General features: G+C 42.2%; 1 protein-coding gene across 1 annotated transcript in view; it reads right to left on the bottom strand.

Moving 5' to 3' along the window:
* The window catches only part of shank2b (SH3 and multiple ankyrin repeat domains 2b), a 1,006,494-nt gene that overhangs the window by 854,878 nt on the left and 125,136 nt on the right, over nucleotides 1-26,480 (bottom strand). Inside the window, exon 2 of the mRNA XM_059652213.1 lies at nucleotides 13,044-13,145. The gene's annotated coding sequence lies outside the window, so the exon portion shown is untranslated. The remainder of the gene's footprint in view (nucleotides 1-13,043; nucleotides 13,146-26,480) is intronic.

The raw sequence follows: 26,480 nt of genomic DNA on the forward strand, positions 1-26,480 counted from the left end.
CCCACTTGCCCGGATGGGTGCAGCCCCAACAACACTCAAGAAGCTCAGCACCATCCAGGACAAAGCTGCCCCCACTTGATTGGCACCACATCGACAAACATCCACTTCCCCCACCACCAACACCCAGTAGCACAGTGTCTTAAACAGTTGCAGTTAACTGTCAGAGCAAAGATGAAAAAAAACTAGAGAACAAGTCAATTTGGACTTGAAACATTAATTCTATTTCTCTCTTCACAGTTACTGCCAAACCCTCTGATTTTCTCCAAAAGCATTCTGTTTTTATTTCAGATTTCCAACTTCTGTAGTATTTTACTTTTATGGATTAGCAAAATAATAACTGTTTGCAATGAAACCTGTTAGATTCAGATAATTTTATAGCACAGAAATGATGGGTTCAAGCCTATATGATACAGATATCTTTAACCTACTCCATCCCCATGTCTTTGTCAGATGTTTGCACCAGAAGTTCCCAATCTGTTAGATGTGACACCAAGTGGGTTTAAAGAAACAGTGAATGGGGTTGTAGGGCCTGCCTGCTCGGAGTGAGCAGCCTGCTCAGGTACATGGACTCAGTAGGAGTATCCAGCCCTGTCTTTGCTCTGTTCTTCCCAGCCTCTCCCACTGGGCCATTAGATTCTGCCTGTGGCCTGTTAAAGTCCAGCAGTGATGGTGTATCCTGCTGTGATGCTTCTGCAGCTGATGTCTGGCCAGTCTGATCCAACTCTAGCATCTTGGTCCCAAAGAACAACCTCAGGCACATTAAAGCCCTTAACAGGGGTTTCCTAGTTGTTGGTTAGAATTGTAAACATTTCTACCATTCACCTCTTTATCTTTTATCTCCTTTAATCTCGCCTCATAAATAAAGTCTCCTGTCCCTCATTTCTTCACTAAAATCTCTCCTCTGTTCCCCTCAATGTCTTGCTAAATCAGCTGATAAAACTTGTGGGCACAATAGTTATCTCAGTGCTATCTCAATATTATCTCAGCTTCTCCAGTATCGGCAGTTCCTACTATCTCTGGACACAATAGAGCTTTTTTTGAATCAGTTGTGTGAAATCTTACAAATTGTCTCATATGTAGGAATAAATATTGGTCAAATATAACTAATGGGCTGTAATACTTCAATGTGAAGGGTAAAATACATGGGAAAACACGTGATATAGCCTAACCTTAACTCTAACCCCACTGCACTGCATTTTAGTTTGTGATTTATAGCTTGCTCCATTAAAAATATTTTGCATTTTCCCTGCTCCTTGCCAGGTAAGCTAGCAAAAGAAGGAATATTTTACTGAGAGCACAATTTGCTCAGTTCACACATCGAACCAAGTCTTTATACTTTGATTGTAAGAGCAATGGGTTTCTTTGCTCAAGTTACCAATGGCAGTTTCAATGTCAGAGATAATGGGAACTGCAGATGCTGGAGAATCTGAGATAACAAAACGTGGAGCTGGATAAACACAGCAGGCCAAGCAGCATCTCAGGAGCACAAAAGCTGACATTTCGGGCCTGGACCCTTTTCTGACGAAGGGTCCAGGCCTGAAACGTCAGCTTTTGTGCTCCTAAGATGTTGCTTGGCCTGCTGTGTTCATCCAGCTTCACACTTTGTTATTGCAGTTTCAATGTCAATTTCCTTTATGCCAATCAGTGCAGTTTCATCACACCATGGTAGCAGAGTTTCAAAGCCAGTTTGATGGGAATAACACAAGGTTTTTTTGATCTGATACTCACAAAGTGATGCTGAAGTTGAAGTTATAATTAAATGGCACCAATTTATGTTTCTTTACAAAGCTGTTACAAAATTGAAAACAAAACCATCATAATTAAGCTGTCAGCCAATGCTCTTGATTCTTATATGAGATGCTGTCAATTCAAGTTGCACATGTGAGTTTTGGTCTGTGTACAAGGTTATGTTTACTGATCAACTTGTAAGTGGAACCATGTATTTTAAGCTAGTAAGAAAGTCCGCGGCATAACAATGGGACTTCATTTACCTTCGGAGAGTTTTATGAGTGGAGAGAGTAAACATTGAAGAGCTTTCTTCTGTGTTCACTTAGAAGAATCAGGAATTTTTTTGCCGAGGGGAAAAACGGTAAGATTTTTGCTTCAGTTTGCAAAAATCCTGATTGAATTCAGATATAAAAACAACTCCTCCTGAGAAAAAGAATTTAATTAAGAACTGAGATAGTGGGAACTGCAGATGCTGGAGAATCTGAGATAACAAGGTGTAGAGCAGGATGAACACTGCAGGCCAAGCAGCATCAGAGGAAGAGGAAGGCTGACGTTTCGAGCCTGGACCCTTCTTCAGTTTGGGAACAGATGATAAAAACTGGAGAAGCTCAATGGGCCTGGCAGAATCTGTGAAGTAAGAAATAAATTTCTCATTGTACTTAAACACTCAGCTGAGGTAGGAGCAATACCAACTGAGTCGAGCTGACACAGACATAGAACATAGAACATAGAACATAGAACAGTACAGCACAGAACAGGCCCTTCAGCCCACAATGTTGTGCCGAACATTGATCCTCATGTATGCACCCTCAAATTTCTGTGACCATATACATGTCCAGCAGTCTCTTAAATGACCCCAATGACCTTGCTTCCACAACTGCTGCTGGCAACGCATTCCATGCTCTCACAACTCTCTGCGTAAAGAACCTGCCTCTGACATCCCCTCTATACTTTCCACCAACCAGCTTAAAACTATGACCCCTCGTGCTAGCCATTTCCGCCCTGGGAAATAGTCTCTGGCTATCAACTCTATCTATGCCTCTCATTATCTTGTATACCTCAATTAGGTCCCCTCTCCTCCTCCTTTTCTCCAATGAAAAGAGACCGAGCTCAGTCAACCTCTCTTCATAAGATAAGCCCTCCAGTCCAGGCAGCATCCTGGTAAACCTCCTCTGAACCCTCTCCAAAGCATCCACATCTTTCCTATAATAGGGCGCCCAGAACTGGACGCAGTATTCCAAGTGCGGTCTAACCAAAGTTTTATAGAGCTGCAACAAGATCTCACGACTCTTAAACTCAATCCCCCTGTTAATGAAAGCCAAAACACCATATGCTTTCTTAACAACCCTGTCCACTTGGGTGGCCATTTTAAGGGATCTATGTATCTGCACACCAAGATCCCTCTGTTCCTCCACGCTGCCAAGAATCCTATCCTTAATCCTGTACTCAGCTTTCAAATTCGACCTTCCAAAATGCAGACAAAGTGTCCACACTCTGCAAACCTCAGGTTATAGAAAAGAAGATTATTAAAAGGTATGTCTGCCAACTTCCCAATGGAGTAAATATGAGACTGAAGACAAGTGCAGCAGAGTGTGAAATGTACCTTATCATCTGTTCAGTCATCAATTGGCAGTAGTCAGATTCGATTCTGCATCACTGATGCACCGGCATTCTCTCAACACATAATTATTTGGATTAGTTGCTGAGCAAAGTAGTGGTAACGCTGATCTCCTTCCTTAAACCCATTGCAAGGCAAATAACTTGCACTTTATTTTAAATGTTGTCAATAATACTCCTCAAGTGCAACTTATGCTGTATCAATTACTTGTAAACATATCCTCAGCAATAATTAGTTACTTTCATAACACTCCCACCAATAATGAAACCCAAATTTGAAGTACCAAGGGAGTAGTAAAATTCTGGCTACATATTACGATGTAAATATCAGGGCCAAAGCCAAGTAATGCTTCTTCAGCCCTGTCCAGTTCCCTCCATCCCCTGGGTCCATCTGTTATACCAGTCCATTGCTTACATAAATTTTAAGAATCCTGTTAGCTATGTTCAACGCTGAGGTCTTTAGTTCCAGGGCAAACAGTTCGGCTTGAAGCCTGACTCTGGAGGGGCTAACTGCTTTTACTTTGACTTTTTCATTGGTTCAGCCACTGAGTAACCCTTCTCTCTCTTTGATTCATCCCACATAGTTTTTGAACAACACTTTTCTGCATGACAGATTTAGTGTTCTCTTATTTCCTGAAAACACTGTCTCTGTGCTAAACAAGGTCTCACAAGTACCAACTGACATTCTATATCTTCGCCCTCAGTATGACAGTCTAGATGCAATTTGGCTTTGTGGGCCTCATTATCAAATCTGATTCTGTTGCAATCAGAGGCTCCCAGAAAAACCTTCAGTTGCAGGATTCTGGCCAAGCACTCCCCTCCATTCTAAGAAAAGTAGATTGGTAGTACAGAACTCAGTCTTTGCTGAAGAAAGACAGTTTATTGAATCTTTTCATCTTGCACTCTGCATGTTTGCAAATTTGAGGCTCCACAAATATCTCCATCCTCAATGATGGGGAAGCCCAGTACCTCGGTGCAAAACGTAAAGCTGAAGCATTCGCAACAATCCTCAGGTGGAAGGTGTTAGTAACAGAGCTATTTAGCAGCACCTGCTCAGCAATAACCTGCTCAGTGACTCCCAGTTTGGGTTCCGCCAGGGCCTCTCAGCTCCTGACCTCATTACAGCCTTGTTTCAAACATGGACAAAAGGGCTGAATTCCAGAGGTAAGGTGAGAGTGACAGCCCTTGATATCAAGAAGCGCCAGAAAACTGGAATCAAAGGGTATCGGGGAAAACTTGCCAACTTGTTGTCATACCTGGAGCACAGGAAGATGGTTATGGTTATTGGAGGTTAGTCATTTCAGCTGAGAAGTGCTAAGTAACATTTTTGTCATACAAGTGATTGGCAATGACCAACTCCTAACTAGCACCCTTGGTATTCAACAGCCATTCAATGTTTATTAAATCCCCCATTACCAACATCCTGGAAGTTAGCATTGACCAGGACAGAACAGTATATCCAATCCCTCTTCCTGATCAATCCTAAACTCTTCAAGTGATGGAATTTCCTTATCACTCACCATGCTCTGGGTAAAATGTGCCTCCTAATTAAAAACAGAAGTGAAGTATTTGTTTAAGATTTCTGTCATGCTCCCTGCATCTCAGTGTAATAATGTGCGGAGGCGGTAGAGTAGTGGTTATGTCATGGGCCTAGCAATCTGAAATCATTGGCTATTGCTCTGTGGGAAGATAGATTTGAATCCCACCACTGCTTATTCGGATTTAAGTAAAAGTTAGCCGAATGACAACCACATAACCATAGTCAATTGTCATAAAAACCAATCTGGTTCACTAACATCCTTTAGAGAAGGAAATCTGCTGTCCCCAGCTGCCCTCACCTCCATATGACTCTAAACTCCAAGCAATGGAATGGTTAGCAATAGCCTAGAAATAGCTGAGCAAGCCGTTCAGTTCAAAGGCAACTCAGGAGGCTTCATCAGTAACATGCATGTCCAATGAAAAAAACAGTCCTGTTTTTGGGGACTTTTCCCATTTAGAAGACTTTGGAATTCCCTTTGATGTGTGCTGATAGTCTCGTTTTGTGTCCCCTCACTCACCTGACCCCCTACACTCTCACCCTGACCTTGCAATAGCTTTTACCAGAGACTGTCAAAGAGGCTTTGGGCCCTTTAAACGATGTCTCCCCTCCAGAATACAGCAGTTATTGATGTAAAAACAGGGTGTAGTTTCTGTGACGATTCCTTCCATGATTTACATTGAATCTATTCGGATGGACTCTGCATCAGCCCTAAAAATCATACAGCCATGAAACAGGACGCTCGACTGATTGGAGTTTGATTTGGGGATTCTGATTAGATCAGAAAGTTTGGGGCCAAGACTCAGGCAGCTCCAATGTGTATAGAGGGGCAGAATAGCAATGATGTTGGGAGTGATAACAGGTGATAACTGCAAACCTATCTGTGTGTAGATCCATTAACTTTATAATTCATTGAAGCTGATCTGGAGATCCAGTTACCAGCCATTGGGTACTTGTAATGTGTGTCATGGGAGAATTCCTCAGAGGTAATCCTGTAATGTCACACCCACTCAAAGGATTCTGGAGAAGGAAATGTTTATTGTGCTTTGATTTATGCTGTGCGCTTAGTAAATTGACCCCTGGGGTTTCCTCAGCAGCATCTTTTACAAACTCTGAACACCATAATACCAGACAGTCTACTGATCAAATATAAGTTGTTCCACTAGCTCTGTGACTAATACATTCTGACCCCTCAATGCGTCAGCTGTCATTCAGCAAGTACTAGGCTTGGAGCTGAGGGTTTGTAGAATCACAGCCCATTACAGGGACTTGTGCACAAGGTCCAGTCTAATGGCCCATACAGCACAGAGGGAGTGCCAATCTGGGGGAGGCGCTGTCTTTTGGATGAGATGTTAAACCAAGACCTGACTGACCTGACAAGATTCAGGAACATCACTATCGGTGACCTGGTCAAGAGTTGTCCTTTAATCAACATCACAAAACAATACAGATGTCTGATCATTATTAGGTGTGTGGGATCTTGCTGTGCAAGAGGGAATTATGCTTGAAAAATGCTTCATTAGTTTTAAAGCATTCAAGAAAGTGCTATCTAAATGCAAGTCTTTCTTTATAAGTGGAATTGCTTGCAAGAAGTATTGAATGATCAACAGTTCAAAAAAGATCACACGGCATACATACTTTTATTTCTACAAACTGGTGTGAATCATTTAGTCAACAGGATCTTAGTGCAAAAGTGACCTTAATGGATTCTTTGAGGGATAATTACCTCCTTGTGTGTGACTGTGTCTTTGAAATTATGAATACTATAGCCATTTTAAGATGGGAATTTGATTGAACTGCCCAAACTATATTCCCTGTATAATAAACAGAGATAGGTCTGATAAGCTGCATCAAATTGCACTTTCTGCTTTGCAGCGCACAAATCTGTTTGTCACTTACATTACGCAAATTATATCTGTGACAAACATTTTTTGTAATTGATTATTCCATCCATGCTGAAACAATGAAGTGTCTACACAGCCACAGTGAAACATCACATAAATTGTATTATCATATAATTAGCGAGGAATTTTAAATCATTAGTAATTAACATGTTGACTAAGGGAGAATAATAGATAATATAGCTTCAGTTCCATCTTAATGTGATTTAACCATACCTGTCTCATCTAAATGTAGCCCAGCTTCATATACATGGGACAATAGGCTCATCATGTCCCCAACCCTGATCTGTTCTGTGTTTTTCACCTTCCTACAGCTTTTCCTCAATCGAACTCTTTCAGCTGCACTGATCCAATAAGATTGAAGTTTTGCCATCTTTATTCCCGACTGCTCTCATCAGAGGGTTGTACAATACCACTCCTCATTCTAGGCTGCGTTGGTATATGAACTGCAGCCTGGAAAGACACCTCTTCCGAACACTTCACTGACACATGGCTGACTGTCCACACCTCCTACACTATCCATTGGCAATCCTCCAGTGTTCAGTTATGCTTTTCCCCTCAAACAGTTATAGCTTCTATTCTGAGGTACCAAGGCGTAGAGCTGGATGAACACAGCAGGCCAAGCAGAGGCTTGAGTCAGTAGTATATTGAGTTCTTGGAGAGTAAGAGGCTGAAATTCAGACATTTCTGATGAAGGGTCTAGGCCTGAAATGTCAGCCTTCCTGTTCCTCTGATGCTCCTTGGCCTGCTGTGTTCATCCAGCTCTGCGCCTTGTTATCTCAGATTCTCCAACATCTGCAGTTCCTACTGTCTGTGAAATAGCTTTTATTCTGTCTCCATTGTGTCAAATGGCTAGTCAGCAATACACCCATCCCACGAGTGAATTTAAAAAGCACTACCTCCTAAAATCCTTTTCAATAAGCCTCCCGTTGACCTCATTGATCTTATAAATCAATCACTGACAGTTCCAAACTCTCTTTCCTTTGCAGAAGTCTTGACTAGTTCATCACATTGGAAATCTGCATCCACCTTTCCTTAAACTCTGGGCAGGTTTCCATTCCATCAAAATCATTGCTGATATTCTCTGAGCATACAGGGATCGATATTCGTCTTCATCTTTCTTTACCTCCTTCTTGCACTGACATCATCGATCACACAATTCTTGTTCAATATCTAGCTGCTATTATCCTTCTCACTGACATGACTCTCACTTAGTTCATCCCTTGCTGACCCAATCATAACCACAATTTCCCAGTCAATACCTTTGTTTTCTACAGATTTGACTTGTACACCCCAGAGATCTATCCTTTACCCTCCAACAATTCAGCTCCTCTGGATGTCTGCTGCCCATATCCTATTCCAGGTTGGGTACAAGTTGCTGTATCATCTCTCAGCTTCCAGTGCTTCAAATACAAAAATTCTCATTTTCCGCTTAAAATTTCAGCAAGATTTATTTCCCAGCCTTCCACCTGCCTCCGTTCTCTATGTCATTATCCTCCTCAGCCTCTTTCACTCCAAAAGCTCAATGTACCACTAACTCGAGCCTCTGTGCCTTGCTGCACACACTGCAGCTGCATAAACTCAAGTTGTTGTTGCATTTCATCTTGCACTATTTGAATGTGACAATTTAGCTAAATATCAAATTACATTCCTCAAGCTGTTTCTAAACTGGAAGTTCTAGTTTGTACAGTCTGGTTACAATGAGTGTGAAAGAGCATCTCAATCTTTTAACATAGAACATAGAACACAGAACATTACAGCACAGCACAGGCCCTTCAGCCCTCGATGTTGTGCCGACCTGTCATACCGATCTCAAGCCCATCTAACCTACACTATTCCATGTACACCCATATGCTTATCCAATGACGACTTAAATGTACCTAAAGTTGGCGAATCTACTACCGTCGCAGGCAAAGCGTTCCATTCCGTTACTACTATCTGAGTAAAGAAACTACCTCTGACATCTGTCCTATATCTTTCACCCCTCAATTTAAAGCTATGCCCCCTCGTGCTCGCCGTCACCATCCTAGGAAAAGGGCTCTCCCTATCCACCCTATCTAACCCACTGATTATTTTATATGTTTAAATTAAGTCACCTCTCAACCTTCTTCTCTCTAATGAAACAGCCTCAAGCCTTTCCTCGTAAGATCTTCCCTCCATATCAGGCAACATCCTAGTAAATCTCCTCTGCACCCTTTCCGAAGCTTCCACATCCTTCCTATAATGTGGTGACCAGAACTGTATGCAATACTCCAAGTGCGGCCGCACCAGAGTTTTGTACAGCTTCACCATAACCTCAGTTCCCGAACTCGATCCCTCTATTAATAAAAGCTAAAACACTGTGTGCCTTCTTAACAGCCCTGTCAACCTGGGTGGCAACTTTCAAGGATCTGTGTACATGGACACCGAGATCTCTCTGCTCATCTACGTTACTAAGAATCTTACCATTAGCCCAGTACTTTGCCTTCTGGTTACTCCTACCAAAGTGCATCACCTCACACTTGTCTGCATTAAACTCCATTTGCCACCTCTCAGCCCAGCTCTGCAGCTTATCTATGTTTCTCTGCAACTTACAGCATCCTTCGTCACTGTCCAAAACTCCACCGACCTTCATGTCGTCTGCAAATTTACTAACCCATCCTTCTACGCCCTCATCCAGGTCATTTATAAACATGACAAACAGCAGTGGACCCAACACCGACACTTGCGGTACACCACTAGTAACTGGTCTCCAGGATGAACATTTCCCATCAACTACCACCCTCTGTCTTCTTTCAGCAAGCCAATTTCCGATCCAAAATTCCACTCCTCCGCATTTTGTACAATAGCCTACTGTGGGGAACCTTATCGAACGCCTTGCTGAAATCCATATACACCACATCAACTGGTTTACTCTCATCTACCTGTTTGGTCACCTTCTCAAAGAACTCAATGAGGTGCGTGAGGCGAGACGATCTTCCCTTCACAAAATCGTGCTGACTATCCCTAATCAATTTATTCTTTTCTAGATGATTATAAATCCTATCCCTTATAACCTTTTCCAACACTTTACCAACAACTGAGGTAAGGCTCACTGGTCTATAATCCCCAAGGTTGTCTCTACTCCCCTTCTTGAACAGGGGAACCACATTTGCTATCCTCCAGTCGTCTGGCACTATTCCTGTGGACAAAGATGAGTTAAAGATCAATGCCAAAGGCTCAGCAATCTCCTCCCTGGCTTCCCAGAGGATCCTAGGATAAATGCCATCCGGTCCAGGGGACTTATCTATCTTCACCCTCTGTAGGATTTCTAATACCTCTTCCTTGTGAACCTCAATCCCACCTAGTCTAGTAGCTTGTATTCTCCTCGACAACATTGTCGTTTTCTAGAGTGAATACTGTTGAAAAATATTCATTTAGTGCTTCCCCTATCTCCTCTGACTCCACACACAACTTACTACAACTCTCCTTGACCGTCCCTAATCTTACTTTCGTCATTCTTTTCTTCCTTAAATACCTATAGAAAGCCTTAGGGTTTACTCTGATCCTATCCACCAACAACTTCTCATGTCTACTCCTGGCTCTTCTGAGCTCTCTCTTTAGGTCTTTCCTGGCTACCTCATTGCCCTCAAATGCCCTAACTGAGCCTTCACATCTCATCCTAACATAAGCCTTCTTCTTCCTCCTGACCAGAGATTCCACCTCCTTCATAAACCACGGCTCCCGCGCTCTGCAGCTTCCTCCCTGACTGACAGGTACATACTTATCTAGGACACAGGGGAGCTTTTCCTTGAAAAAGCTCCACATTTCTAATGTGCCCATCCCCTGCAGTTTCCTTCCCCATCCTAAGCTCCCTAAATCTTGCCTTATCTCATCGTAATTGCCTTTCCCCCAGCTATAACTCTTGCCCAGTGGTATACACCTATCTCTTTCCATCACTAAAGTAAACATAACAGAATTGTGATCACTATCACCATGGTGCTCACCTACTTCCAAATTTAACACCTGGCCGGGCTCATTACCCACTACCAAATCTAATGTGGCTTTGCCCCTTGTTGGCCTATCTACATACGGTGTCAGGAAGCCCTCCTGCACACACTGGACAAAAACTGACCCATCTATAGTACTCGAACTATAGTGTTCCCAGTCAATATTTGGAAAGTTGAAGTCCCCCATGACAACTACCCTGTCTCTCTCACTCCTATTGTGAATCATCTTTGCTATCCTTTCCTCTACATCTCTGGAACTATTCGGAGGCCTGTAGAAAACTCCCAACAGGGTGACCTCTCCTTTTCTGTTTCTAACCTCAGCCCATACTACCTCAGTTGACGAGTCCCCAAACATCCTTTCTGCAACTGTAATACTGTCCTTGACCAACAATGCCACACCTCCTCCCCTTTTACCATCTTCTCTGTTCTTACTGAAACATCTAAATCCCGGAATCTGCAACAACCATTCCTGTCCCTGCTCTATCCATGTCTCCGAAATGGCCACAACATCGAAGTCCAAGGAACTAACCCATACTGCAAGTTCACCCACCTTATTCCGGACGCTCCTGGTGTTGAAGTAGACACACTTCAAACCAACTTCTTGCTTGCCGGTGCCATCTTGCGTCCCAAAAACTTTATCTCGGACCTCCCTACTCTCAACCTTTTCTATACTTGAACTACAATTTTGGTGCCCATCCCACTGCTGAATTAGTTTAAACCCACCCGAATAGCCTCAGCAAATTTCCCCCCCAGGATATCGGTATCCCTCTGGTTCAGGAGAAGATCATCTTGCTTGTAGAGGTCCCACCTACCCCAGAAAGAACCCCAATTATCCAAGAATCCAAAACCCTCCCTCCTGCACCATCCCTGTAGCCACGTGTTCAACTCCTCTCTCTCCCTATTCCTTGCCTCACTAGCACGTGGCACGGGCAACAAACCAGAGACAACAACTCTGTTCGTCCTAGCTCTCAGCTTCCATCCTAGCTCCCTGAATTTCTGCCTTAAATCCCCATCTCTCTTCCTACCTATGTCGTTGGTGACAACGTGGACCACGACTTGGGGCTGTTCTCCCTCCCCCTTAAGGATCCCAAAAACACGATTAGAGACATCACACACCCTGGCACCTGGGAGGCAACACACCAACCGTGAGTCTCTCTCATCCCCACAGAACCTCCTATCTGTCCCCCTAACTATGGAGTCCCCAATGACTACTTTATCCCTTTATCTTACCATTGCTGAACAAAGGTCACTCTGAGGAAGGGTCACCAGACCCAAAATGTTAACTCTGATCTTTTTTTCACAGATGCTGCCAGACCTGCTGAGCTTTTCCAGCAACTCCTCTTTTTGCTCTTTATCTTACCATTGCTGAACAAAGGTCATCTTCTCTCAGTTAGGCTGCTTTGAGCAAGTTGCAATGGGCACTTGGTGTTGAGAGTGGCAATGTCAGTCAGAGACAATAGAACTGTACTTCGCTGCACCAAGCTAGTTTTGTACACATCCTTTATCAAATGCCAAATGTTAAAGATATTCTATTAAATTCATATCTCAAATTCTAATGAGATTACTGAGTTTAGAACAGTCATATTTGCTATGCAGTGATCTCATTTTTTAAAAAAATGATATTGATGCAGCAATTGTATACATCACGATTCATGCAGGAACATGAAACCATTCCACATTTGCCTCTCTACATTCAAATATAAAGTTGCATCTGCTAGCAGACCTTCCAATGATGTTGTTCACTGAAAATACACTTGAGCACAATATTTGAAATGTGACCTGCGGAGGATGACCGGCTCTTGTTAAAACCAAGTGATACTCCATCAATGGAACTTTTAACAAACATCGACCTGAACCTGCGCTGCTCCCCACTGGAGACCCGGCTAGTTTTTTGGACAATAACATAACCTAGCATCATCTTTTTCAAACTAGGACCAGTTAGCAAAAACTCAAATTATTAATTAAAATTGTTTAATTATTCAAATGTTCTAATGATTAATACTTGATGGCATTAATATTATTTGCTTCAAATTCTCGACTAATTCCTTTTTTCATAATTCCAAAACAGATTAAGTTCTTTGTGCATGTTTTCAAAATGCATTAATTTTAATTAAATCTTCTCAGATCGTTGAGATAAGCAAGAATTAGAATATTACATACAGCAGAAAACACAAAATACTGACTTCATAATTGAAGTAAACTCCAAGGAAAAATAACTGTTCAATCAATAATGAGATTAGATAGAAATTCCACACCAAGGGAAAGTGCAAACTCATAAATAAAACAACTTACCGGAAACTGGTGTGGACTTTAGTTGGCAGTGTTCAATTCGGTGTTAATCCAAGAATTTTATTTTGATGTAGCAGCCAAAAGATATGCTTCCACAAATAGAGCCTGGAAAAAAATGATAAATATCACCAAGACTGGGATATTAAAGTAAAATGACTATTTAATCTTTTTTGTGTTTTTATTCATTTCAAAATGACATTAGTTCACCAGGAAGGTTAGTAAAGATGCCAGCCTCAAATGCAGTTAGTAAAGTTTAATGCACTGCTATTTTAACTGGCACATTATGTTGGGTCAGGAATCAGCAGTAATGAGGGGATGAGGGAGCTGCAGCAAGGACCAGCTCCTTGAAGGTGACCTCTAAAGTTTCTGGCTCCTCTTACCCCACATTCAGATAATCTCTCAGCTGGACCCATTGGTAAATACAGGAACGCTGCTGAACCAGTTCTGGAGTCAGGAATGCTGCCTCCTGGAGGCTCCCTCTGGAGACCAGAAGACACAGGAACAGAGGTATACATTCAGCTCATGGATTCCACTCCACTATTCCATGAGATCATCCAATAATTCTCAATTCTATTTTCCTTCCAATTCCCCATAACTCTTGATTCTCCTACTGGATAAAAATCTGTCTATCTCAGCCTTTAATATTCTTAATGACCCAGACCCAAGAGCCCTCTGTGGTAAAGAATTCTACAGATTTTCTACTCTCTGAGAGAAGAAATTCTACGTCATCCCTGTCTTAAATGTATGACACCTTATTCAGACATTGTGTCATCTGGTCCTAGATTCTCCCACAAGGCGAAATAAGCTCTACACATCTCCCCTGTCAAGTCCCCAAAGAATCTTGTTCATTTCAATAAGTTTACCTGTTAGTCTCCAATGACTATAGGCCCAACCTACTCAACCTTTTTCAGTAAGACAGTCCGGCCACACTTGGTATTAGCTGAGTGTACCTTCTCTGGACTACCTCCAATGCCAGTCTACCTTTCCTTCGGTAAGAGCACCAAAACAGTATTCCAGCTGTGATATGAATAGTGCCTTTTATGGTTTTAGTAAGACCTCTCTATGTTGATATTCCATTCCCTTTGAAGCAAAGGGCAACATTCTACTTGCCTTCTCCATTATCTGCTGAGCTTGGGAAGCTAGATTTTCATGCTGTATCCCTCAAATCCCTCTGTGCTGTAGCTTTCTGAAATCATTCTCCATATAAATAATATTCTGTTGTTTTAGTCCTTCCTTCCAAAATGAGCAGCTTCACATTTCCTCACATAATATTCCATCTGCCATGTTGTTGTCCACTTGTTTAACCTATCTACATCCTCTGCAGGTTCTGTGTGTCATCCTCACCACTTGCCTTCTCACCTATTTCGATATCAACCACAAATTTAGCTTTGGAAAATTAATTTCTCACCTCCAGGTCATTAAAAATAATGTAAATAATTGTGGCCCAGCACTGATCCCTGTGGCACTCCACTAGTTACAATTTACCATCCTGATAATGCTCCCTTTATCCTATTCTTCATTCTCTACTAATTAGCCAATCGTCCATCCATACTCATATACCTTCCCAAACATGAGGGGCTCATCTTATTAAGTTTTCCAATGTGTGGTACCTTATTAAACATTTTCTAATCATCTAATATATTAGTTCCATTGCTTCACCTTTATATATCCTGTTTGTGATCTTATTAAAAAATAAATGTGTCAGGCCTGATTTCCCTTTCATACATCCATGCTGACTCTGCTTGATTATATTGTGTATTTCTTAATACACCAATTCTGCGTATGTTACGACATACTGTAAAATTCTCCCAATAATAGATGTTAAACTCACTGGCCTTTCATCATCTATATTTTGTCTCCTTCCATTTTTAAATAAAAATATCACATTGGCATTTTCCAGTCCTCTGGGACTTTTCCACAATCGAATTTAAATAATATCGACTTTAATGATTCTAAAGAAGTAAGAAGTAGAACCAAAGTGTTGGAATAATGTAGACCCAGTGGACAGAAAACTGTGGGGAGAGATGGTCTAATAAGATTCATGAAAATCAGGCTGATGTAACTGAACACAGGACTGTGACTTCAGTCAAAGTGAAGATCCAGTTTAGAATGAGTACAAGAAATGAGGAGATCTTAGGCACTGCAACAAAGAGCTAGATTTGAGACCCTGCCAGGAACAGATGGGAATAATGGAATGTTACAGTACATAAGAAGTTGTCTCTTTTTTAGAGACAAGGAGCAACCAGTCTCTTTGTTGAGACAAGCTATGTGAGGATTACCACAGCCGAGATCTTCTACATCGTTATCTCAATGTGCAACTCACAGGATTGGTTTAAAGCACAGGATAAAATAATCTCTATAATTAGTTTTATATAAGGTGTCTTTCCATTGTGATACTGAGGGAGTGCTACACTGTTGGTGATGCACTTTTAGATGAAGCATTAAACCGAAGCCCTATCCTTCCGTCAAAGGGGAGCCCAAAATAACTCAGCTCAGATCTTTGAAGAACAGCTATGTTCTGTCCAATATCTGAGCCAATAGTTACCCAACCTCCAACTCAAAAAGAGAAGGTCAGAATTCACATGACACTGTGTCATAGTCCAAGAGGTTTATTTGAAATCATAACCTTTCAGAGCGCTGCTCCTTCATCAATTAAGGAGCACTGCTCCTTCACCTAACACAGAAGCAACTCTCCGAAAGCTTGTGATTTCAAATCAACCTGTTGACCTATGACCTGGTGTAGTGTGAATTCTGATCTTGTCCACCCCAGTCCAACACTGACACACCATCAAAAAGAAAAAAAACATTGCCAGGCTATTATCTTCTTGCTGCTCATAGGATCTTGCTGTACACATGGGGGCTTCCAACCAAAATTTGGGACGAATTTTAATTTTAACAGTGTCCATGATGGATGGATAGGAGAGGTTTGAAACCGAGAAGAGCTGCGTGGCAGGGTAAGGGATCCCAGTTCAGGGCAAATCCAGAGATCCCAAGGCTTGTGGGGGAAGGGGAGGGTGCAGGCTGCTGCAGGATCAGAGACGCAGGGTGTGCGCAGATCAGAGCGGGGGAGAGGTCACTGATCCTCAGCATTGCACAGGCAGCTGGATCCACCAAGTTAACAAAGAGAACGCCCCCACCCCCGCCACGAGTCTGACTGTCCTGGTCTGGGTTCCCCAGGTTTTGGAAAATCGACTCTACACGGCCAAATAACCAATGGGAAGTACCACAGAGGATCAATACCTCATGATAATATTTAAAGAGCCAATCTGTTTCCTTGGGTAGATTAGTCACTCTTCCATTGACCAATCCCTGTTTAAATTAGAAACATACAGTTTGGAGTCAGCTTTACAGAAACCCATCTGCATTATAGGTTTAAACATCTGCACAATCTATCAAAAAGACAGACTAGGCTGTAAAGTATGTTGGTACTTCCTGAGGATGTAATAGGTGCTCTATAAATGAAAAGCTTTATTTTCTTCCTACACATTCGGTATTTAGCATTGTAAGACCAGCAGCTGTGAATTACTCATCAACCCTTTCTTACAATGACCTGTCAGACTGTGGACTCCATTCCTTCACCTTTAATAGTAACACTATGTGAAACTAGAAACTCAAAGTCAGGACCAGCCCTCAACAAGCCTTTCTCAAAGACAGAACTGTCAAACAGTCATAGATTCATAGAGATATACAGCACGGAAACAGTTCCTTCAGCCCAACTTGTCCTTGCTGACCAGAAATCCTAAATAAATCTAGACTCTTTTCCAGCATTTGGTCCCTATCCCACTAAACCTTTCCTATTCATAGACCAATCCAGATGCCGTATAAATGCGGTAATTGTATCAGCCTCCAACATTTCCACTGGCAGCTCATCTCATAAACGTGCCACCCTCTGTGTGAAAATGTTGGTCCTGAGATCCCTTTTTATATCTTTCCCTTCGCACCTTATACCCATGCCTTCTAATTTTGGACTCCCCTACCCTGGGGAAAATACCTTGTCCATTTACCCTATCTATGCCCCTCATGGCTTCTGAGGTCACCCTTCAGCCTCTGACGCTCCAGGGGAAATAGCCCCAGCCTATTCAGCCTCTTCCTGTAGCTCAAACCCTCCAACCCTGGCAACATCCTTGTAAATCTTCTCTGAACCCTTTCAGGTTTCGCACCAGCCTTCCTAAAGTAGGGAAAGCAGAATAGAACGCAGTATTCCAAAAGTGGCCGAACTAATGTCCCATTCAGCTGCAACATGACCCTCCCAACTCCTATACTCAATGCACTGACCAATAAAGGCAAGCAGACTAAATGTCTTTTTCGCTGTAAGAGAATCTGAAAGAACTGCGGATGCTGTAAATCAAGTACAAAAACAGAAGTTGCTGAAAAGGCTCAGCAGGTCTGGTAGCATCTGTGGAGAAAAAAATCAGAGTTAACGTTTGAGGTCCGGTGACCCTTCCTGAAAACTATTCTGAGCGTCACTGGACCTGAAATTTTAACTCTGTTTTTTTATTCACAGATGCTGCCAGACCTGCTGAGCTTTTCCAACAACTTCAGTTTTTGTGCTTTCTTCATTACCCTATCGATCTATGACGCCATTTTCAAAGAGCTATGAGCCTGCACTCCAACGGCTCTTTGTTCAGCAACACTCCCCAGGACCTTACCATTAATCCTGCCCTGATTTGCCTTTCCCAAAATGGTCCATAAACATTTCCTCCTATCACACCCAATGTAGAATCTTTCTAAAGCTGACATAAATTAACAGCTCACAATCAGGCCATTCAGCCCAAATGGTCTGTTCCGTGTTTCTCTGTTGCACCAAGCCTCCTCTGACACCACCCCCTCTCCAACCCTAAACCTGATCTTCAGAACCAGTAGTTTCCCCATTGGATATATGCCAGCTCCCAGCGTTTTCATTTGCACAGTCAGCATGACAGGAAATAAGCTCTTCCTCATAAATATGTTTGTGAGAAAGTTTATTGCCAGTACCACAGAATAAAAGTGCTGAATATTAAAAGAAATTTCACAGAAGTCGCTGTTGAGTAGAATAAGTTATGACTCTGACACGCAGTATTGTGCCTGGCAGGCTTTGCTACTTATTAAGGTGTATAATAGCAGGGCAGGTTCTTTTCTCCACTTTGAGCTATTGAGTAGTCAGTCCCAATAATTGGCTTGTCTGTTTGTGCTTTCCTGCCCCAAATACAGTTAATGGTCATTAAGTGGGGCAAGATTAATAGGACTAATAGATTAATAGGGGAATGCTTTTCCCACTGATTGCTGAGATTCTTAAATCAATCCTGATGGGCTTGCCTAATGGGGTCAATTTGATAAGTGAGAATTTCAACTCTGTTCATGCTTGGAAATTAATAAGATTTAACTGTTCATGTAAAACTGGAACAATCTATTGAGCTTGGCTACTTCTGGCTTTGTTCAGCTCAATGAGTATTTTGTTTTTTGTATAACTCGTGTCTTTGTAACAAATCACTGCAGTTGCAAAGTGCCTCACTCAAATCTACCAACTTGTTTTATGTGTGACATTCTGCATTTAGATAGGAGCTTCACCATGGGGACCCATCCTGCAGTGCTACACAATTAGACCATGAGTAGGAGTGAAGTAGAGAATTTTGGGAGGTAACAGAAGCCACCGTTAGGCAGTCATCAACAATAACATGGAATCATAGAGATCTACTGCGTAGGTAAAATATAACCAGCTGGTCATTCTAACCCTTTTTCCAACATTTGGTCTATGCGTGTGTATCCCTTGGCACTGCACGTGTTTATCTAAGTACTTCTTCAATGTTGTGAGGGTTTTTACCTCTACCAGGTAAAATCCAAAAGAACTGCGGATGCTGAAAATCAGAAAGAAAATTGGAAAAGCTCAGCAGGTCTGCCAGCATCAGTGGAGAGAAATCAGAGTTAACTTTTCAGGTCCAGCAACCCTTCCTTAGAGCTATTCTGAAGATGGGACCTCCGTTCTGAGGAAGGATCACTGGACCCAAAGTGTTAACTCTGATTTCTCTCCACAGATGCTGAGGACCTAGAAGGACATAGATAGTGTGAATAGTAAAGATCTTTTCCCTGGGTAGGGGAGCCTAAAACTAAGGGCATAGGTTTAAGATAAGATGGGAAGATTTAAAAAGGATCTAAGGGGCAACTTTCTCACACAGAGGGTGGTGCGTGTATGGAATGAGCTGCCAGAAGAAGTGGTGGAGGCTGGTACAATTACAACATTTAAAACACATCTGAATGGGCACATGAATATGAAGGGTTCAGAGGGATATGGGTCAAATGCTGGAAAATGGGACTAGATTAATTTAGAATATCTGGTCAGCATGGACAAGATGGATCAAAGGGTCTGTTTCCATGTTGCACATCTTTGACTCTATACCTCAATGATGTAGCTGTGCATTGATCCTTTGGTGGGAAGTATGACTGTGAAGGCCAAGCAGTAACCATAATTGATCTAAATTTGAGGAATGCACATGATGACAGCAATATTAATGGCAATACCCAAGTGAATATTTGACTGTCATAAATCCAAATTATTCAAAATTACAGCCCCCATATTCATTTTCAGCATAATTATTTTCCTATTCATGGTGTATACATTACTGCCACTAGAGTGACTTTCTCATTTAAAGATGTTGTGGGAATAATCACACTAAGATGAAAAGAAGCTGGTATTTCACCTGTATCAGTTTACTATGCTTCCCAAATGAGCATGCAGGTGAGGGCTTGTGTATGTCACTGTAATCACTGGATTTCTGGGGGTAAACCTAAAGGACCTAAATGTTTAAACTGTCAATCAAACATGAGAAATGAAGGCAACAAAAACCCACTAAAATCTATTGGGGGAGGCGTTGGCCCAGTGGTATTATCACTGGACTGTTAATCCAGAGACCCAGATACTATTAATAAATACATTGAACTCGACCCCATTCCATTGCGGAAGAACCCGGAAATGAGGCAATCCATTGCAATGGACCCCAGAGTTTAAAAACTAGGCAGGAAAACACACCGTTGCTTCATCAGAAGCTGCACTGAGGATGTTACCCAGCATGGTAATGAAACGTCTGCGGAATAACAAAACACAACCCACAACCTGAGCTACAGGTCCACTCCAAAATCTTAGAACCCAGATAACTTTCGGGGCTGGGTTTGAATCCCACCACAGCAGAGGATGAAATTTGATGACTGTGAATCCATTGTCAATTGTTGGTTCACTAATGTCCTTCAGGAAAGGAAACTGCTATCCTTACCTGGTCTGGCCTACATGTGACTCCAGACCCACAGCAATGTGGTTGACTCTGAACTGCCCTCTGGGCAATTGGGGATGGGCAATAAATGCTGCCTCGTTAGTGACACCTTCATCCCGTGAATGAATTAAAAAACAAACTCACTAGTCATTAAAGAAATGAAATAATACAGCCAATGCAGTAACCCCATTCAAGGAATTAATATCTTCTTCAGTTTTGAGCAAAAAAAAACAAAGAAAATTACAGCATAGGAACAGGCCCTTCGGCCCTCCAAGCCTGCACCAATCCAGATCCTCTGTCTAAACCTGTCCCCTATTTTCCAAGGATCTGTATCCCTCTGCTCTCTGCCCATTCGTGTATGCCTCTATCAGCTCAGCTGGCAACGTGTTCCAGGCACCCACCATCCTCTGCGTAAAGAGCTTTCCAAACATATCTCCCTTAAACTTTTCCCCTCTCACTTTGAAATCCAGACCCCTAGTAATTGAGTTCCCCATTCTGGGAAAAAGCTTCTTGCTATCCACCCTGTCTATTCCTCTCACAATTTTGTAGACCTCAATCAGTTTCCCCCACAACCTCCGTCTCTCTAATGTAAATGCTCGTAATCTACTAAACCTCTCATCATAGCTAGTACCCTCTATTTCAGGCAACATCCTGGTGAACCTCCTCTGCACCCTCTCCAAAGCATCCACATCCTTTTGGTAATGTGGTGACCAGAAGTATACGCAGTACTCCAAATGTGGTCGAACCAAAGTCCTATACAACTGTAACATGACCTGCAAACCCTTGTACTCAATACCCTGTCCGATGAATGAAAGCATGCTGTATGCCTTCTTGACCACTCTATTGACCTGTGTTGCGACCTTCAGGCTACAATGGACCTGAACACCCAGACCTCTCTGTGCATTAATTTTCCCCAGGGATTTTCTATTTACCGTATAGTTCTCTCTTGAATTGGATCTTCCAAAATGCATCACCTCTCATTTGTCTGGATTGAATTCCATCTGCCATTTATCTGCCCAACTCTCTAGTCTATCTATATTCTGCTGCATTCTCCGACAGTCCCCTTCAATATCTGCTACTCCACCAATCTTAGTGTCATCTGCAAACTTGCTAATCTGATCATCTCTATCTTCCTTCAGATCATTTATGTATATCACAAACAACAGTGGTCCCAACACGGATCCTTGTGGAACACCACTGACAACAATTCTCTATTTTGAGAAACTCCCTTCCACTACAACTCTCTGTCTCCTGTTGCCCAGCCAGTTCTCTATCCATCTAGCTAGTATACCCTGGACCCCATGCGACTTCACTTTCTCCATCAGCCTACCATGGGGAGCCTTATCAAATGCCTTATGGATGGAATGAGTTGCTATAAAAACAATGAGATAAATGCTTGGATTGAAACACAGTCATGTCCAAATGTCCTTTTGGTCTGCAGTAATCATATGATATCCACCATGAGGGACCCTGCAGGCAGCCATTTTTCAGAGCCTGTAAAAATTATTATTTCTGTACGGCCTGCTGTCCATTGTGCTCAGAACAGGAAGGGGCAGAAACTATGCTTTTTATTGATGATAAGGGGTCAATATCATTCAAGATGGCAGAAGAACTCCTTTCTTTTGCTTAAAATACCAACATCATTTAGTCCAACCATCTTCAATCAGAGACAATCTAACCACCACCCTTTGACATTCAATGGGTCTTACCATCACTGAAAACCCCACTATCAACATCCTTGAGGGTATCACTGACCACAAACTCAACTGGCCCCACCACATAATTACAGAGGCTACAAAAATAGATTAGATGCTAGGAATACTGCAATGAGTAAGTCACCTCCTCGCTCTCAAAGCCTGTCCACCATCTACAAGGCACAAGTCAGGAGTGTGATGGATTACTCCCCAATTGCCTAAATTTGAGAGCAGTTCCAACAACAAACAAGAAGCTTGACACCATCCAGGACAAAGCAGCCCCCGCTTGATTGGCACCACATCCACAAACATCCACTCTCTCTGCCACCGATGCTCAGTAGCAGCAGTGTGTACTGTCTACAAGATGCACTGTAGAAATTCACCAAAGATCATAGAACATTACAGCACAGTACAGACCCTTCAACCCTCGATGTTGTGCCAACCTGTCGTACCGATCTGAAGCCCATCTAATGTACACTATCCCATTACGTCCATATGCTTGTCCAATGACGACTTAAATGTACTCATCCAGGGAAGTAGGGAGTATTCCATCAGACTCCTGACTTCCTGATCCTTGTCTTGTTGATGTTGGATAGATGTTCGGGAGTCAGAAGTGAATTACTCACTGATGATTTGACCTCTGACTGGCTCTTAGACCTGCTGTTTATGTAGGAGGTTACTGTTAAGCATTAACCCTTAGACAGTTACACATCAAACAAAGAACACAGAATATAGAACATTGAACAATACAGCACTGGAAAGGCCCTTTTGTCCATAATGTCTGTGCTGACCATGACGCCATTTTAAACTAATACTGTCTACCTTCCCATGGTCTGTATCCCTCTATTCCCTGCCTGTTCACGTATCTGTCTAAATGTCTCTTAAACGTTGCTCACATAACTACTTCTACCACCTCCTTTGGCAGCGTGTTTCAGGCACGTACCACCCTCTGTATAAAAAACTTGTCTTGCACATCTCCATTAAACTTTCCCCTTAAACCTGTTTCCCCTAGTATTTGACATTTCTCCCTGGGACAGAGATTCCAACTATCCACCCTATCCATGCATCTCAGAATCTTATATACTTCTATCAGGTCGCCCCTCAGCCTCCGATGTTGTTGTAAAAACAATCCCAAGTTTGTCCAACCTCTGCCTATCGCTAATACACTCCAATCCAGACAACATCCTGGTTAATCTCTTCAGCCTCCTCTCCAAAGATTCCACATCCTTCCTGTAGTGTGGCAACCAGAACAGCACATAATACTCCAAACGTGGTCTGATAAAGTTTGGTACAGCTGCAACATGATTTGTCAACTCTTATATTCAATGCCCTGAACAATGAAGGCATGCATTCCATATGCCTTCTTTACCACCTTGCCACTTTCAGGGAACTCTGGTCTTGCACCTCAACATCCCTCTGTATATGAGTGCTTCTGCAGGTCCCGTTATTTATTGTATGCTTTCCTCTTGCATTTGAACTCCCAAAATCCATCATCTCACACTTGTCTGGATTAAACTTCATCTGCCATTTCCCTTCCCAGCTGATATATGTGTATATATATTCCAGAACACCAGCTCCTGGTTTATTTTAAATGTTGTTTTCAAAGCAGCTTTGGAGATATCACATTCTGCAGACTCCTCCAGAATTTAACCTCCAGCTGGTTAATATGAGTCAGTTCTGCTTACAAATACTGAATTCCAAAATTCCACAGATTTGTTGTATAAGAATGATAATTACAGTCGGTTTTCTGAAATTTGGATATCCAAATGTCATGATTAGACGTGTTCTTTTTCTCACAGAATTATATATTTCCTAACAAAACTTCAGACATTGCTCTGACATGTTTGCAGAAGACAAGGTGAGAAGTATTTTCCTTTCTGAATTCCAAGAGCTGGGACAGGGAAGAATCCTGCCTTTAGACATGGTCACACTGTGAAATCTAAAATCAATATTAATTCTTCAGAGTAGTCAGAATCTCATGTATACTAGCTGCTTCACAATGAGGTTCCTTTGTTAATGTACTGTGCATTTCTGGAGGCAAGATGCTTACCATCGCAAGAATGAGCTGTAAGAAGCAGAGACTTAAAGTTACACAATATTGGACACTATTTTAGAACATCCAAAAGCACTTCACAGTGCACACTGGACAGTGAGAGCCTTTTTCTGAGGATGATGATGTCAGCTTGTACAAGGGGGCATAGCTACAAATTGAGGGGTGATAGATTTAAGATAGATGTCAGAGGCAGGTTATTTACTCAGAGAGTGGTAAGGACGTGGAATGCCTTGCCTGCCAATGTAGTTAACTCAGCCACATTAGGGGCATTTAAACAGTCCTTGGATAAGCATATGAATAATGATGGGTGAGTGTAGGGGGAGGTGCTTAGATTAGTTCACAGGTCGGCGCAACATCGAGGGCCGAAGGGCCTGTTCTGCGCTGTATTGTTTTATGTTCTATGTTCTATGTTCACACCAATGAGGTTTTTTTTAAAAGAACTACCACTTTCGCTGTTTCACAAAGCGCAATGAGTTTTTGGTCAGATAATCGGACTGGGGTGACATAAGTTGACTGTTATACATTGGCACAGCACCTGGGAGATTTCAGTCACTTGCTCCAAAATAATGTCATCTAATGTGTTCACCTGAAAAGGACAGATGGGCCTTGGTTTAACATCTAATCTGCACTGCAATCCTCCATCTATACCACGCTGTGAGTATCGAGATCTATCATAAGATGGGGCTTGGCCCCACAACCTTTTGATTCAGGTGAAAAATACCCGCAATGCCACTGAAGTGGTGTTCCAAAATGCAAAGTTTCAAAATCAAATCCATACCCTTCAGGTTCAAAATGTAATGTATTTTCCTTGAAATTCAAATGTGAACATTAATTGACTGATTCCATCAAGCCAGGGGATCAATCCTAGATCAATGGAGAATGCAGGAGGGCATGCCAGGAGCAGCACCAGGCATACCTGATGATGAAGTGTCAACCTGGTGAAGCCACCAAACAGGAATACTTGCACACCAAACAGCATAAGCAGCAAGTGATAGATGAAGCTAAGTGATCCAATGGATCAAATCAAAGCTCTGCAGTCTTACAAAATCCAGTTGCAAATGGTGGTGGAAAATTAAACACCTCACTGGAAGAGGAAGGTCCACAAATATTCCCATCCTCAATGGTAGGGAATCTCAACGCATCAATACAAAGTATTAGGCTGGAAAATTCACAGCAATCTTTAACCAGGTGTGCCGTGTGAATAATCCACCTGGGCCTCCTCCTGTGGTCCCCAGCTTCACAGATACCAGTCTTCAACCAATTTGATTCAATCCACGTAACATCAAGAAACTGCTGAAAGTATGGAATAAAAGCTGGAAGAACTACAGATGCTGTTTCTCAGGAACAAAAACAAAAGTTGCTGGAAAAACTCAGCAGGTCTGGCAACATCTGTGAAGGAAAAATCATAGTTAACATTTTAGGTCCAGTGACCCTTCCTCAGAACAGACCAGAAATAATAACTCCGACTTTTTTCTTCACAGATGTTGCCAGACCTGCTCAGCTTTTCCAGCAACTTCCGTTTTTATTCCTGAAGGTACAGAATACTAGAAAGGCTATGGGGCTCTGACTCAGAAAGGCCAGCTAATATTGTTCTATTTTTCAAAAATGAATATAAAGATAAAACATTGTGTTTCACATCAGTGGTAGAGAAACTATTAGAGAAATTTCTGAAGGACAGAATTAATATCCACTTGAAGAGGCAAGGTTTGATCAGAAATAGTCAACTTATCCTTGTCAGAAGGAGGTCATGTCTAGCAAATTTGATTGAATCATTCAAGGAAATGAAAGCAATGCAGTTGGTGCTGTTTCTCTGGATTTCAGCAAAGCCTTTGATAAAGTCCCATGTGAGAAAACTGATAAAGAAGGTAAAAGAACATTGGATCCAGGGTAACTTGTTAAGGTAGATCCAAAATTAATTTAGTGGCAGGAGACAGGGGGTGGTGGGGGAGAGCTGTTTGTATGACTGGACCCCGGTATGCAGTGGTGTACCGCAGGCATCAGGCTGGGTCTCTTATTGTTTGTGATATTCATAAATGATATAGATGAGAATCTGGGCAATGATAACTAAGTTTTTGGATGATATGAAGATTGGCCACGTGGTTGACAGTAAAGAAGAAGATTTTAGGTTAGTGGAGGATTTAGATGGATTGGTCAGATGGGCAGATCAGTAGTAGAAGGAATTTAACGCTAATAAAAGTCAGATGATGTACTTTGGAAGAAGGAGCAAGACAAGGGAATACTCAATAAATGGCAGGACACTAGGAAGCTCAGAGGAACAGAGGGATCTTATGGTATGTGTCCACAGATCCCTGAAGGTGGTGGGGCAGGTTAATGATTTAGTTAAGAAGGCTCAGGAGACACTTGTTTTTATCGGGGAGGTTATGTTGGAGTTGTACAGGACTTTGGTCAGGCCACAGCTGGAATACTGTGGGCAATTCTGGTCACCGCACTG

This window comes from Stegostoma tigrinum, chromosome 17 (genome assembly GCF_030684315.1).
Source record: "Stegostoma tigrinum isolate sSteTig4 chromosome 17, sSteTig4.hap1, whole genome shotgun sequence".
Taxonomy (NCBI): Eukaryota; Metazoa; Chordata; class Chondrichthyes; order Orectolobiformes; family Stegostomatidae; genus Stegostoma; species Stegostoma tigrinum.